This window comes from Nerophis ophidion, linkage group LG17, assembly GCF_033978795.1.
Source record: "Nerophis ophidion isolate RoL-2023_Sa linkage group LG17, RoL_Noph_v1.0, whole genome shotgun sequence".
NCBI classification, from domain to species: Eukaryota; Metazoa; Chordata; class Actinopteri; order Syngnathiformes; family Syngnathidae; genus Nerophis; species Nerophis ophidion.
In genome coordinates, this window is record NC_084627.1 from 9,450,482 (window position 1) to 9,465,154 (window position 14,673).

Genomic DNA, 14,673 nt, shown 5'->3' on the forward strand with positions numbered 1-14,673 from the left:
TCAAATCCCGGCCGAGACTATAAAAATTTGGACCCATTACCTCCCTGCTTGGCACTCAGCATCAAGGGTTGGAATTGGGGGTTAAATCACCAAAAATTATTCCCGGGCGTGGTACTGCTGCTGCACACTGCTCCCCTCACCTCCCAAGGGGTGAAAAAGGGGATGGGACAAATACAGAGGACACATTTCACCACACCGAGTGTGTGTGTGACAATCATTGCTACTTTAACTTTAACTTTAGAGCCGCATACATCCCTTTAGCTGCATTCCTGGAGCTTTTTCAAAAATGAGCTACCATCCTCGGCGGTCTTTGAACTCACCGTAGTTTGTTTACACGTACAACTCCTTTTTTGTCTCATTTTGTCCACCAAACGTTTTATACTGTACGTGAATGCACAAAGGTGAGCTTTGTTGATGTTATTGACTTGTGTGGAGTGCTAACCAGACATCTTTGGTCGAACTAATCGATGCTAACATGCTAGCTGTATTTACATAATGCATCATTATGCCTCATTCTAGATATATTTAAGCTCATTTAACTTAACTGTACTTAAGTCCTCTGTGTGTTTAGTTTATATTTGCATGTCACATGACACATTATCTGTATGTAATATTGCTTGCATTTCTGATAGTTGTTTGTGTGCCATGCTGTTCCAGACCACAGCATAGATTGAACTAATTCCATGAGAAGAAGACAGCCGGCTGATTGACACCAGGTGTGGCCAGGTGCCAATCAGCCGCAGCTGGGGGGAAACAGCGCTCAGGGAGAAGAGCAGGAAATAAAATAAAAGCGCTGACAGGAAACAAAGACACAGAGGAAAAACTAAAACGTAACCAAACTGTTAGGGACGACCCTGACATAATAGACACTTATATCATGTGTTGCCTTCATTGTAACACTTATATAGGACTTTTAGTCATTTTGATAGTAGGCTAATATAGACACTTACATTATGTATTGTCTTGATGTATATATATATATATATATATATATATATATACACATAAGACTTTAAAGTCATTTTGATAGTAGGCTAATAAAGACACTTGCATCATGTGTTGCCTTCATTATAACACTTATGTAAGGTTTTGAAAGTCATTTTGATAGTAGGCTAATATAGACACTTACATCATGTGTTGCCCTCATTATAACACTTATATACAAATTTAAAGTCATTTTGATAGTAGGCTGATATAGACACTTACAACATGTGTTGCCTTCCTTATAACACTTACATAAGGCTTTTTAAGTAATTTTGACAGTAGGGTAATATAGAAACTTGCATCATGTGTTGCCTTCATTATAACGCTTATTTAAGACTTTTAATGCCATTTGAGAGCAGGATAATATAGATAGATAGTACTTAATGATTCCTTCTTGAGCGTTCCTTCAATAAAATATAGACACTTACATCGTGTGTTGTCTTCATTATAAACACTTATATAAGACTTTTAAAGTCATTTTGATAGTAGGTTAATATGGACACTTGCATCATGTGTTGCCTTCATTATAACACTTATATAAGACTTTTAAAGGCATTTTGATAGTAGGTTATTATAGACACTTGCATCATGTGTTGTCTTCATTATAACACTTATATAAGGCTTTTAAAGGCATGTTGATAGTAGGTTAATATAGACACTTATATCATGTGTTGCCTTTATTATAACACTTATATAAGGCTTTTAAAGGCATTTTGATAGTAGGTTAATATAGACACTTATATCATGTGTTGCCTTTATTATAACACTTATATTAGACTTTTAAAGGCATTTTGATAGTAGGTTAATATAGACACTTACATCATGTGTTGCCTTCATTATAACACTTATATAAGACTTTTAAAGGCATTTTGATAGTAGGTTAATATAGACACTTACATCATGTGTTGCCTTCATTATAACACTTATTTAAGACTTTTAAAGCCATTTGAGAGTAGGCTAATATAGATAGATAGTACTTTATTGATACCTTCAAGAGCGTTCTTTCAGGAAAATATAGACACTTACATCGTGTGTTGTCTTCATTATAAACACTTATATAAGACTTTTAAAGGCATTTTGATAGTAGGTTAATATAGACACTTGCATCATGTGTTGCCTTCATTATAACACTTATGTTAGACTTTTAAAGGCATTTTGATAGTAGGTTAATATAGACACTTGCATCATGTGTTGCCTTCATTATAACACTTATATAAGACTTTTAAAGGCATTTTGATAGTAGGTTAATATAGACACTTACATCATGTGTTGCCTTTATTATAACACTTATGTTAGACTTTTAAAGGCATTTTGATAGTAGGTTAATATAGACACTTGCATCATGTGTTGCCTTCATTATAACACTTATATAAGACTTTTAAAGGCATTTTGATAGTAGGTTAATATAGACACTTGCATCATGTGTTGCCTTTATTATAACACTTATATTAGACTTTTAAAGGCATTTTGATAGTAGGCTAATATAGACACTTGCATCATGTGTTGTCTTCATTAGAACACTTATATAAGACATTTAAAGGCATTTTGATAGTAGGCTAATATAGACACTTGCATCATGTGTTGCCCTCATTATAACACTTACATAAGGCTTTTGAAGTAATTTTGATAGTAGGCTAATATAGACACTTACATCATGTGTTGCCTTCATTATAACACTTATATAAGACTTTTAAAGGCATTTTGATAGTAGGTTAATATAGACACTTATATCATGCATTGCCTTCATTATAACACCTATATAAGACTTTTAAAGTAATTTTGATAGTAGGTTAATATAGACACTTGCATCATGTGTTGCTTTCATTATAACACTTATATAAGACTTTTAAAGGCATTTTGATAGTAGGTTAATATAGACACTTACATCATGTGTTGCCTTCATTATAACACTTATATAAGACTTTTAAAGGCATTTTGATAGTAGGTTAATATAGACACTTGCATCATGTGTTGCCCTCATTATAACACTTATATAAGACTTTTAAAGGCATTTTGATAGTAGGTTAATATAGACACTTATATCATGCATTGCCTTCATTATAACACCTATATAAGACTTTTAAAGTAATTTTGATAGTAGGATAATATAGACACTTGCATCATGTGTTGCTTTCATTATAACACTTATATAAGACTTTTAAAGGCATTTTGATAGTAGGTTAATATAGACACTTACATCATGTGTTGCCTTCATTATAACACTTATATAAGACTTTTAAAGGCATTTTGATTATAGGTTAATATAGACACTTACATCATGTGTTGCCTTCATTATAACACTTATATAAGACTTTTAAAGGCATTTTGATAGTAGGTTAATATAGACACTTACATCATGTGTTGCCTTCATTATAACACTTATATAAGACTTTTCAAGGCATTTTGATAGTAGGTTAATATAGACACTTGCATCATGTGTTGCCTTCATTATAACACTTATATGGGTCTTTTAAAGGCATTTTGATAGTAGGTTAATATAGACACTTGCATCATATGTTGCCTTCATTATAACACTTATATAAGACTTTTAAAGGCATTTTGATAGTAGGTTAATATAGACACTTGCATCATGGGTTGCCTTCATTATAACACTGATATAAGGCTTTTAAAGGCATTTTGATAGTAGGTTAATATAGACACTTGCATCATGTGTTGCTTTCATTATAACATTTATATAAGACTTTTAAAGGCATTTTGATAGTAGGTTATTATAGACACTTGCATCATGTGTTGCCTTCATTATAACACTTATATAAGACTTTTAAAGGCATTTTGATAGTAGGTTAATATAGACACTTGCATCATGTGTTGCCTTTATTATAACACTTATATAAGACTTTTAAAGGCATTTTGATAATAGGTTAATATAGACACTTGCATCATGTGTTGCCTTCATTATAACACTTATATGGGACTTTTAAAGGCATTTTGATAGTAGGTTAATATAGACACTTGCATCATGTGTTGCCTTTATTATAACACTTATGTTAGACTTTTAAAGGCATTTTGATAGTAGGCTAATATAGACACTTGCATCATGTGTTGCCTTCATTATAACACTTATATTAGACTTTTAAAGGCATTTTGATAGTAGGTTAATATAGACACTTGCATCATGTGTTGCCTTCATTATAACACTTATATAAGACTTTTAAAGGCATTTTGATAGTAGGTTAATATAGACACTTGCATCATGTGTTGCCTTCATTATAACACTTATATAAGACTTTTAAAGGCATTTTGATAGTAGGTTGATATAGACACTTGCATCATGTGTTGCCTTCATTATGACACTTATATAAGACTTTTAAAGGCATTTTGATAGTAGGCTAATATAGACACTTGCATCATGTGTTGCTTTCATGATAACACTTATATGGGACTTTTAAAGGCATTTTGATAGTAGGTTAATACAGACACTTGCATCATGTGTTGCCTTCATTACAACACTTATATAAGACTTTTAAAGGCATTTTGATGGTAGGTTAATATAGACACTTACATTATGTGTTGCCTTCATTATAACACTTATATAAGACTTTTAAAGGCATTTTGATAGTAGGTTAATATAGACACTTACATCATGTGTTGCCTTCATTATAACACTTATATAAGACTTTTAAAGGCATTTTGATGGTAGGTTAATATAGACACTTGCATCATGTGTTTCCTTCATTATAACACTTATATAAGACTTTTAAAGGCATTTTGATGGTAGGTTAATATAGACACTTACATTATGTGTTGCCTTCATTATAACACTTATATAAGACTTTTAAAGGCATTTTGATAGTAGGTTAATATAGACACTTGCATCATGTGTTGCCCTCATTATAACACTTATATAAGACTTTTAAAGGCATTTTGATAGTAGGTTAATATAGACACTTGCATCATGTGTTGCCTTCATTATAACACTTATATAAGACTTTTAAAGGCATTTTGATAATAGGTTAATATAGACACTTGCATCATGTGTTGCCTTCATTATAACACTTATATAAGACATTTAAAGGCATTTTGATTGTAGGTTAATATAGACACTTGCATCATGTGTTGCCTTCATTATAACACTTATATAAGACTTTTAAAGGCATTTTGATAGTAGGTTAATATAGACACTTGCATCATGTGTTGCCTTTATTATAACACTTATATTAGACTTTTAAAGGCATTTTGATAGCAGGCTAATATAGACACTTGCATCATGTGTTGTCTTCATTAGAACACTTATATAAGACATTTAAAGGCATTTTGATAGTAGGCTAATACAGACACTTAAATCATGTGTTGCCTTCATTATGACACTTATATAAGACTTTTAAAGGAATTTTGATAGTAGGTTAATATAGATACTTCCATCATGTGTTGCCCTCATTATAACACTTATATAAGACTTTTAAAGGCATTTTGATAATAAGTTAATATAGACACTTACATCATGTGTTGCCTTCATTATAACACTTATATAAGACTTTTAAAGGCATTTTGATAATAAGTTAATATAGACACTTACATCATGTGTTGCCTTCATTATAACACTTATATAAGACTTTTAAAGGCATTTTGATAGTAGGTTAATATAGACACTTATATCATGCATTGCCTTCATTATAACACTTATATAAGACTTTTAAAGGCATTTTGATAGTAGGTTAATATAGACACTTGCATCATGTGTTGCCTTCATTACAACACTTATATTAGACTTTTAAAGGCATTTTGATAGTAGGCTAATATAGACACTTATATCATGCATTGCCTTCATTATAACACTTATTTAAGACTTTTAAAGGCATTTTGATAGTAGGTTAATATAGACACTTGCATCATGTGTTGCCTTCATTACAACACTTATATTAGACTTTTAAAGGCATTTTGATAGTAGGTTAATATAGACACTTGCATCATGTGTTGCTTTCATTATAACACTCATATAAGGCTTTTAAATGTTTGCGGCTCCAGATAGATTTGTTGTGTATTTTTGGCCCAAGATGGCTCTTTCAACATTTTGCCCTAAATGGCTCCACACGGCCCTGCAAACTCAACCGGCAACCTCTGAGATTTCTTAAAACAGTGATATGAGTTTAAAAAAAAAAATAAGGTTAACGTCATAAAACAATTTCTTGATGAAGTCTGACTACACAAGAGTTTGGAATTGTTCATCTATGACTAAAGAACAAGCTGCTCAAACACGGTTGTAGTTCCATGCAGAAATAAGCCCAAAAAGAGGTTGTTTACCTTCTACGTGTGTGCTGGGGGACCTGCAGCCTCCTCCGTGGCAGCGTGGACGCAGAATGAAGACACGCGTTAATGTAATCAAGCACTGAGGCGTGCACCTCAGCACAGGGGGGGGGGGCTGCAGGGAGCAGGGGGGGAGCGGGGGCAGGGGGGGTGGTCTGGGGCGGTCCACGTCCACCCATAGTGGACTTCCAGTGATGATGTCCAACTTCAACTATTTACTTCAAGTTGGTTATTTGCTTTGTCAGCTGTTTTTGTGTGACAATGTAATTGAGTGATCGAGGCGTGACACACCTCCATTTTCCACTTTCCAGCGCCAAGATGTGGGTGACCTCCGCGCCTCCAACTACCCGACGGGGGACAAGAAAAGAAGACAAATAAATGCGGCGACATCTATAAAAGAACAAGGTTTGGTGACAAACGTCCTTCCTGCAGCGCCCGTAAAGCAAGCCAAGCGTCGGTGTGCCGGCCGCCGCCAAATGAGTGACCTTTGCAGCAGAAGGTCGAGGCAATAACGGGTTGAAAAGGTCAGCCATCTTCTTTTTTTTTTTTATTTATTCATTTTTTATTTTTTCTACACGACACCGGTCAGAGGATTACTTGGAAAACGCTGCCTTGTGTACCCGCCTCCCGTTGCTAGGCGACGACGGCGCAAGGTCACACGTGATGGAGTGGAATGGACTAGAACAGGGGTGTCCAAACTTTTTCCACTGAGGGCCGCACATAGCTCTTCGGGGCGGCATAGCTCGGTTGGTAGAGTGGCTGTGCCAGCAACTTGAGGGTTGCAGGTTCGATTCCCGCTTGTGCCATCCTAGTCACTGCCGTTGTGTCCTTGGGCAAGACACTTTACCCACCTGCTCCCAGTGCCACCCACACTGGTTTAAATGTAACTTAGATATTGGGTGTCACTATGTAAAAGCGCTTTGAGTCACTTGAGAAAAGCGCTATATAAATATAATTCACTTCACTTCACATGGAAAAATTAAAGCATGCGGGGGCCATTTTGATATTTTTCATTTTCAAACCATAACAAAATATATGGATTTTTTTCAATGTATTTTACCTTTAAGGGTCCCGGGGACCATAAAGGGTCTCAGTTATTAAAATGTTAAAAATAAGTCAATTTTTATTATTATTTTTTATTTAACACGTACAGTAAATCTCTATATCAACTTAAAAAAAAAAAAAAAAGGTTTTAAGGGTTTTCTGTCAAAACATCTTTGTTTTTTTAATAGTAAAACTGAGATATGCAGTCTTTAGTAATCAGAGCCCTAAAAGATCAATAATGCGCTTTCAGTTTACAATTTTGTGTTTCGGTTTTACTTCATTCTTGAAGTATGTTTCCTAGTCTTTACCAGCGCTTTTGGTTTAGTTTTTGTATTTACCTAAGTAGTTTTTATGGTGTGTTTTTGTGCTCCGCCATCGCTTTATGTTTTTTGTGGCTACATCCTCCTTCCGCCCAGAATAAAGGAATAACTTTTTGTCTACAAACAATCCGTCTCTGCATCCTTGGGTTCCATCTAATTCTGCGCCTAACATTTTTTTAACTTTCAACACTTAAGTTACGAGATCAACTTCAGATATATCTGTCGATTTTACGTTTTAACTATTATTTTGCTTGTTTTATGCTCTTTTGTCAAAGAAAACTTTGTTTTTATATGGCAACTGCACAATATATGCAATATTTACCATATAACACATTTTAAAATGAAATATTTGAACTCATCGGAGCTTTGAAAATAATTCATTATAACATGGACTTTTTTGTCGTTATTTTTTTTTGAGCAATGGCAAAAAAATAAATAATTGATTGATTGAAACTTGGAATTAGTAGATTGCAAATTACAGTAAATATTCCGTACAATTAACCACTAAATGGTAACACCTCGATAAGTTTTTCAACTTGTTTAATCAAAATCATGGTAAAGATGGTTTTTACATGGTAAAATATCAATCAATCAATCAATCAATGTTTACTTATATAGCCCTAAATCACTAGTGTCTCAAAGGGCTGCACAAACCACCACGACATCCTCGGTAGGCCCACATAAGGGCAAGGAAAACTCACACCCAGTGGGACATCGGTGACAATGATGACTATGAGAACCTTGGAGAGGAGGAAAGCAATGGATGTCGAGCGGGTCTAACATGATACTGTGAAAGTTCAATCCATAATGGATACAACACAGTCGCGAGAGTCCAGTCCAAAGCGGATCCAACACAGCAGCGAGAGTCCCGTTCACAGCGGAGCCAGCAGGAAACCATCGCAAGCGGAGGCTGATCAGCAGCGCAGAGATGTCCCCAGCCGATACACAGGCAAGCAGTACATGGCCACCGGATCGGACCGGACCCCCTCCACAAGGGAGAGTGGGACATAGAAGAAAAAGAAAAGAAACGGCAGATCAACTGGTCTAAAAAGGGAGTCTATTTAAAGGCTAAAGTATACAAATGAGTTTTAAGGTGAGACTTAAATGCTTCTACTGAGGTGGCATCTCGAACTGTTACCGGGAGGGCATTCCAGAGTACTGGAGCCCGAACGGAAAACGCTCTATAGCCCGCAGACTTTTTTTGGGCTTTGGGAATCACTAACAAGCCGGAGTCTTTTGAACGCAGATTTCTTGCCGGGACATATGGTACAATACAATCGGCAAGATAGGATGGAGCTAGACCGTGTAGTATTTTATACGTAAGTAGTAAAACCTTAAAGTCACATCTTAAGTGCACAGGAAGCCAGTGCAGGTGAGCCAGTACAGGTATATATGTATGTATATATGTATATAAAGGTATATACAGTACAGGTATATATGTATGTATATATGTATATAAAGGTATATACAGTATAGGTATATATGTATGTATATATGTATATAAAGGTATATACAGTACAGGTATATATGTATGTATATATGTATATAAAGGTATATACAGTATAGGTATATATGTATGTATATATGTATATAAAGGTATATACAGTACAGGCGTAATGTGATCAAACTTTCTCGTTCTTGTCAAAAGTCTAGCAGCCGCATTTTGTACCAACTGTAATCTTTTAATGCTAGACATGGGGAGACCCCAAAATAATACGTTACAGTAAAGACAAAAGGAAAAAAAAAACAGCCTGCATGGCAGCTTTGTGTCAACATTGCAACTTTTTCTCGTTAGATTTCACCTCATTCCAATATTTTTAATATCCTTTTTTATTTTTGCAATAGCTTTTCCAGTATGTGTGGGGGGGGGGCGGTGTACAATTAGCTGCGGGCCGCACTTTGGACACCCCTGGACTAGAATGATTGGCGAGTGACAAAGTGGCCACGTGTTCCACACCCGGGCCCCGCAGAACCAAGTTGAGTGGAACTTTGTTTTGGGCATAAAGACGAGCTTGTCACGTTTCAACACGTTTGATTTGTTTTTGTTCTGTAACTTTGCACCGCACTAATAAAAAACACTGCAGCGTGTGTGTGTGTGTGTGTGTGTGTGTGTGTGTGTGTGGACAGGGGGTCTTTGTGCACACTCAGGGTGGGGCCCAGTAAGTAATGACCTGCACACACAAACACACATTCTTGTATTTCTCACCTTCTTGAGACCTGAGAAAAAGTCCTCCCTCTTTAGGACCAACCTTTCTAGATATATAAAGATTTGTATTTGAAACATTAATAATATATACATACTATGCACTTATAAAAAAGGTAAGCTTTGAGTTAAATATTTTTTATTTTTTGTTTGTTATTGTTTTTTAAAGGCCTACTGAAAGCCACCACTAGTGACCACGCAGTCTGATAGTTTATATATCAATGATGAAATATTAACATTGCAACACATGCCAATACGGCCGATTTAGTTTACTAAATTGCAATTTAAAATTTCGCTCGAAGTATCCTGTTGAAAACGTCAGTATGATGACGCGTACGCGTGACGTCTCGGATTGTAGCGGACATTTTATAAGTAGTCTGCTTTAATCGCATACTTCCACAGTATTCTGGACATCTGTGTCGCTGAATCTTTTGCAATTTGTTCAATTAATAATGGAGACGTCAAAGAAGAAAGATGTAGGTGTGAAGTGGTGTATCGCGGCTCCCTTTAGCAACATAAACACAGCCGGTGTTTCCTCAAAGTATCCTGTTGAAAACGTCAGTATGATGACGCGTACGCGTGACGTCTCGGATTGTAGCGGACATTTTGTTCCAGCTCGATATCAGCTATAAGTCGTCTGCTTTAATCGCATAATTCCACAGTATTCTGGACATCTGTGTTGCTGAATCTTTTGCAATTTGTTCAATTAATATTGGAGACGTCAAAGAAGAAAGATGTTGGAGGGAAGCAGTGTATTGCAGCTGCCTTTAGCAACACAAACACAGCCGGTGTCTCCTTTTTTACATTCCCGAATGTAAACAAGGAAACACCGGCTGTTTCCTTGTTTACAACTACTAGCGACCACGCAGTCTGATAGTTTATATATCAATGATGAAATATTAACATTGCAACACATGACAATACGGCCTTTTTAGTTTACTAAATTGCAAATTTAAATTTCGCGCTAAGTATCCTGTTGAAAACATCAGTATGATGACGCATGCACGTGACATCTCGGATTGTAGCGGACATTTTGTTCCAGCTCGATCTCAGCTATAAGTCGTCTGCTTTAATCGCATAATTCCACAGTATTCTGGACATCTGTGTTGCTGAATCTTTTGCAATTTGTTCAATTAATATTGGAGACGTCAAAGAAGAAAGATGTTGGAGGGAAGCAGTGTATTGCAGCTGCCTTTAGCAACACAAACACAGCCGGTGTCTCCTTGTTTACATTCCCGAATGTAAACAAGGAAACACCGGCTGTTTCCTTGTTTACAACTACTAGCGACCACGCAGTCTGATAGTTTATATATCAATGATGAAATATTAACATTGCAACACATGACAATACGGCCTTTTTAGTTTACTAAATTGCAAATTTAAATTTCGCGCTAAGTATCCTGTTGAAAACATCAGTATGATGACGCATGCACGTGACGTCTCGGATTGTAGCGAACATTTTGTTCCAGCTCGATCTCAGCTATAAGTCGTCTGCTTTAATCGCATAATTCCACAGTATTCTGGACATCTGTGTTACTGAATCTTTTGCAATTTGTTAAATTAATAATGGAGACGTCAAAGAAGAAAGATGTTGGTGGGAAGCAGTGTATTGCAGCTGCCTTTAGCAACACAAACACAGCCGGTGTCTCCTTGTTTACATTCCCGAATGTAAACAAGGAAACACCGGCTGTTTCCTTGTTTACAACTACTAGCGACCACGCAGTCTGATAGTTTATATATCAATTATGAAATATTAACATTGCAACACATGCCAATACGGCCTTTTTAGTTTACTAAATTGCCATTTTAAATTTTGCGCCAAGTATCCTGTTGAAAACATCAGTATGATGACGCATGCACGTGACATCTCGGATTGTAGCGGACATTTTGTATTGCCAACAAACTTCTTTAACAGTTCTTCCTTCAGCTATGCTCTACCTTATTTACTTTTCATTGAAACAAAGTGAGACATGATAACTGTTGGGGGGGGAAGTGAAGTCATGGAAACAGGAAGTGAGTTAAGGTGACACGTTTGAAGAGTCTTTCCTGGGATGTGGTCTATCTGGTCACACACATGTGACACAGGAAAGACGCTAAGATAAACAATGAACATCCCGATGGAAAGACAACAACAATCATTAGCTGATCCTTTTCAACTTCTATTCAATTGAATACAACACATTGCAAAAAAGGCATTTTTACCAGTGTGTTGCATGGCCTTTCCTTTTAACAACACTCAGTAAATGTTTGGGAACTGAGACACATTTTTGAAGTGGAATTATTTCCCATTCTTGCTTGAGGTACAGCTTAAGTTGTTCAACAGTCTACCGTCTCATCTTTTAGCCTTCATATTGCACCACACATTTTCAATGGGAGACAGGTCTGGACTACAGTTGTAACACGTTGCTTGGCTCTGTCTTGCGGAAATAAGCAGGGGCGTCCATGATAACGTTGCTTGGATGGCGACATATGTTGCTCCAAAACTTGTATGTACCTTTCAGCATTAATGGTGCCTTCACAGATGTGTAAGTTACCCATGCCTTGGTCACTAATACACCCCCATACCATCACACATGCTGGCTTTTCAACTTTGCGCCTAGAACAATCCGGATGGTTCTTTTCCTCTTTGGTCCAAAATAATTTGAAATGTAGACTCGTCAGACCACAGAACATTTTTCCACTTTGCATCAGTGTATCTTAGATGTGCTCGGGCCCAGCAAAGCCGGGAGCGTTTCTGGGTGTTGTTGATAAATGGCTTTCACTTTGCATAGTAGAGTTTAAACTTGCACTTACAGATGTAGCGACTAACTGTAGTTACTGACAGTGGTTTTCTGAAGTGTTCCTGAGCCCATGTGGTGATATCCTATACACACTGATGTCGCTTTTAGATGCAGTACCGCCTGAGGGATCGAAGGTCTGTAATATCATCGCTTACGTGCAGTGATTTCTCCAAATTCTTTGAACCTTTTGATGATAAAACGGCGCGTAGATGGTGAAATCCCTAAATTCCTTGCAATAGCTGGTTGAGAAATGTTGTTCTTGAATAATTTGCTCACACATTTGTTGACAAAGTGGTGATCCTCGCCTTGTCCTTGTTTGTGAATGACTGAGCATTTTATGGAAGCTGCTTTTATACCCAATCATGCCACCCAAGTGTTCCCAATTAGCCCGTTCACCTGTGGGATGTCCCAAATAAGTGTTTGATGAGCATCCCTCAACTTTCTCAGTCTTTTTTGCCACTTGTGCTAGCTTTTTTGATACATGTTGCAGGCATCAAATTCCAAATATAGTTAATATTTGCAAAAAATAACCTTTTTCAGTTAGAACGTTATCTATCTTGTCTTTGCAGTCCATTCAATTGAATATTGGTTGAAAAGGATTTGCAAATCATTGTATTCTCTTTTTGTTTCCCATTTACACAACATGACAACTTCACTGGTTGATATTTATCTTGTTGCCTTATTTGAATTTGACTTAATTAGATAGATATATTTAGTGTTTGGCGCACAAGGGTTGGAATTGGGGGTTAAATCACCAACATGATTCCCGGGCGCTGCTGCTTACTGCTCCCCTCACCTCCCAGAGGGTGAACAAGGGTGATGGGTCAAAGGCAGAGGATAATCTCCCCACACCTAGTGTGTGTGTGACAATCATTAATCCTTTAACTTTAACATTAATCCCATTTGAACATTCATCATGTGTTCTTTAATAATATTGTAACCTATTTTTATGGACTTGCCTCTTTGTGATGTTAAGTTTCTGTTATAAGCTGTTAAACAGTATATGCTTTGAGCTCTTATTTTGAAGGCGCTAAGAGCGGAAGTATATATATATTTCCTTTGAAAACAAAGGAAATATAAATTGGTTTGATTGATTGATTGAAACTTTTATTAGTAGATTGCACAGTTCAGTACATATTCCGTACAATTGACCACTAAATGGTAACACCCCAATAAGTTCTGCAACTTGTTTAAGTCGGGGTTCACGTTAATCAATACATGGTAAATGTATTTGTTATTTTGTAGTTTTATACAGTATAGGCGACATATATAAAACTACAAAATAACACAACACGAGAGGACCACTTTAAAGGCCTACTGAAAGCCACTACTAGCGACCACGCAGTCTGATAGTTTATATATCAATGATGAAATATTAACATTGCAACACATGCCAATACAGCCTTTTACTTAATTGCAATTTCAAATTTCCCTCTAATGACGCGTGCGTTTGACATCTCGGGTTGTAGCGGACATTATTTTCCAGCCCGATCCAATCTATAAGTAGTCTGCTTTAATCGCATAATTACACAGTATTCTGGACATCTGTGTTGCTGAATCTTTTGCAGTTTGTTCAATTAATAATGGAGACGTCAAAGAAGAAAGATGTTGGTGGGAAGCTTTTAGCCTTTAGCAACACAAACACAGCCGGTGTTTCCTTGTTTAAAATTCCCGAAGGTGAAGCTTTACTATGGAACGGAGCGGTCAAGCGAACACGGATCCCGACCACATGTCAACCGGCAGGTTTCGGTGAGAAAATTGTGGTAATAAGTCGGCTCTTACCGGAGAGATCAGCGGAGCTTCCGTCTTGCTGCAGCTGCGTGACTTCCAATCCAATCCAATCCACTTTATTTAAATAGCACATTTAAACAACAATAACATTTCCAAAGTGCTGCACAGTCATGTTAAAAACAATTGTAAAAAAAAATAATAATAATAAATAAAATAAAATAAAATAAGTATATATATATATATTATGCTCCACCAACGACTGAATAAAAACAAAAAAAAATAAAAAATAAAACCAATAAAAACAATATAAAAACAAATATGATTAAAAACTATCCCTCAGAGACAC

The 14,673-nt window shown here is 36.3% G+C and overlaps 1 protein-coding gene across 1 annotated transcript in view; it reads right to left on the minus strand.

Moving 5' to 3' along the window:
* The window catches only part of LOC133535985 (hyaluronan and proteoglycan link protein 1-like), a 25,360-nt gene extending 19,039 nt beyond the window's left edge, over positions 1 to 6,321 (minus strand). Inside the window, exon 1 of the mRNA XM_061876101.1 lies at positions 6,247 to 6,321. The gene's annotated coding sequence lies outside the window, so the exon portion shown is untranslated. The remainder of the gene's footprint in view (positions 1 to 6,246) is intronic.
* Positions 6,322 to 14,673: the final 8,352 nt, after the last annotated feature.